Raw genomic sequence first — 2,929 nt, forward strand, 5'->3', positions numbered from 1 at the left:
AAAAGTTTTCTCTCCTACAAAGCATCTTCTAACCTTCAATATGTCGAAGTGAGCTGTGTATTACGTATGAAGAAAATCTTGTAGTAATAATAGCTCTCAGTACACAATTGCAATACTCAGAAGTTTCTTTACCTGGAAATTTCTGCCCGGTGATCACTATGTTTAGATATTCAAAAATCCTAGAGTAATGCCTGATACATGTTGGGTCCCCAATAAATCTCGAATGAATCTAAAAAGAATATAATCTCAGTTTTCTGTAACCCACTTCTGCTTTATGTTTATAGGTTCCCTTTGAGGATTATTATTTAATGTATGCAAATTATGATTGCTGTCTAGTCAGATAACTGGGCCATCTCTCTATAGTTTGAAGAAGACTAAAAAATGTTTATTGCAGCAGTGGGAGGATCATATTACTATGAGGGCAAATTTAAGTAGGATAGAGGATATTTAGTTATGAAAGGGAAATAATGTGGAATATTTAAACACGGAAGGGAAAGTAACAACTTCCACATACTGAGAGTTGGAGGGGAAAAAATAGGCCATCTGCCCATATACTCTGCCACTCAAGTCTTCTGTGGGATTGGACAGCTCTGACTGTTAGTGTAAATACAGGATCTCCAAACCCACAGGGAAGTCTTCTCCGGTCACAAAGTTAATTAGTACCATGTACTCCTGATTCTAGGCTACTTACTGACATATTTATCACCACAGAATAATGAAATTATTTCCAACTCTCCTTGTTTCATCTCCTCACAAGAGAAATGCATAGATATGACCCCAGCTATCAATGTTATTGCAAGCAGATCATATGCTGACTCAACCCTATTTGAATTATCATTTGCTAACAAAGTGGATAGGTCTCAGCCCTTACAAGCTCTTTCATAGCAGAGAGGAAAAAATAATCAAAGTACTGTCTTTTCTACTCCAAATCACCGTAAACATCCACTATGACACTATATTTTAGGCCAACCTTGTGTAACGAAATATTTATTTTGTAGCTAAAAGAAAGGAGTCCATGGCACATATTGAGGACACTACACCTAATTATTTGTTGTGGTTATAAACTACATGTGATCAGACAGTGTTAAAGCCTAAAAGGAATGCACACATCATTACGTCCTGCCTCTTCCATTAGAAGGAAGGTCCGCCAAAGCCCAGGGGAAGGTGGTAATAGACCCAGTACTAAAGCTGAAGACTCTTAAATCTCAGCTGAATTCTCTGTCCAGTGTACACTATATATTTTATGGGTCACATTGTAAAAATGGCAGCAGAGGAAGAGCAAATCCTAGTAGAAGTTCTTTTAACATGATTGAGAAAATGCAAACTACTAAAGGATTTCTAAAACTTCAATTTCCCACAAAGCCTCAATTTTCTAGAAGGTACTCCCATAGATTAATGAGAGGATGAGGTGATGCAAGCGTGAATATTCTGCAGATATTTCTGGGACTGAGAGCTCCTTAAACCCAACTGTTATGTTTGTCTCCACCCCCCCCCCAAAAAAAAAATCACAGATAGAAATCCTAACCCCCAATGTGATGGTATTAGGAGGTGGTGTCTTGAGAGTTAATAAAGTCATGAGGGTGGAGTGTTCATGAATTAGAGTAGTGCCCTTAAAAAAGGAACTCTAGAGAGCTAGCTCTCTCTCTTTCTTTCCATCATGTGAGTAACAAGGAAAGTCAGAAATCTATCATCCAGAAAATGGCCGTCACCAGAGCCTGACCATACTGGCACCCCGGTCTCAGACTTCTAGCCTCCAGAACTGTGAGAAATAAATTTCTATTGCTTATACACCACCCAATCTATGATATTTTGTTATAGAACTAAGACACCAAATTTCTTGCCAATCATTGATGAATCCTATAGGAAAGGCAGTTTCCAATTTCTTTTAGAAGATGAAGAATGTAAACATGAAAAGAGAATGTGGATTGATTAAGTTTTTATTGATTTTTGAGATAATCCAAATAGATAATAGATACACAATACTGTGCTCAACTGATCTGGTTGATTAGATTGATAGATAGATGATAGATGGACAGATAGATAAATGATAGATGGATAGAAAGAAAGGTAGATAGATGGATGGATAGATAGGCCTCAGTGAAAAAACACGAAAACGGTGGGAGGAAAATGTTGGCCAACTTAAACTTAAGATACAAAATAAAATAGTCAAATATATTTTAGACAATTTAATTAATTAATTTAGTTAAACATTTATAAAGGTTTGTTTACAATGTACAATCTTTCAACTGTGAGACCACACACCTCACTAAATACATGTTAAATTTCTTAGTATTCATGTTTGACTCCATCAAGAAACCTCTATGAGCATCAAGAATAACATTTACTTATATCATTATAGTTGAAAGGCTTCTCCAAATATATATTCTTGTTCAAAATAAAGTCATCAAAAGAGTATCCCAATATATGGAAGACTTGGTAAGGACACATGCATATCTTTCATTTGGGAGGATAAGTAGTGGGAAAATCAATTCTTACCTCATAGTCACATACACATTATAATTATTAAACCAAGCAAAATGTTTTAGTATCTCTCCTTTGGAGAACATTTTGTTTGGAGCCATGTTACCAAAAGCATTTGAAGGCAAATGGAAGATGTGTCAGGAATTTGATTAAGGCTGCATTTTAAGATATATGGGATTATCATATTTAATGTGAATTGGAAAAGTTAGAACCAACAGGTAGAAAAATTAAAGCCCAAACGCATTGATCAAAGGCAAATTATATGAGAGCCTAGACTAGATTAGTGAGAAGAAAAGAAAAAGAAAGAGCTAAATTTAGGGCCAGCCCGGTGGCGCACTGCTGCAGTGTGCCGCTTGGGAAGCGCAGCGGCGCTCCCGCAGAGGGTTAGGATCCCACATACAGACCGGTTCCCGCTCACTGGCTGAGCGAGGAGCGGGGGCAACACCGA

The sequence above is a fragment of the Galeopterus variegatus genome, unplaced genomic scaffold (assembly GCF_000696425.1).
Source record: "Galeopterus variegatus unplaced genomic scaffold, G_variegatus-3.0.2 Scaffold5544, whole genome shotgun sequence".
NCBI classification, from domain to species: Eukaryota; Metazoa; Chordata; class Mammalia; order Dermoptera; family Cynocephalidae; genus Galeopterus; species Galeopterus variegatus.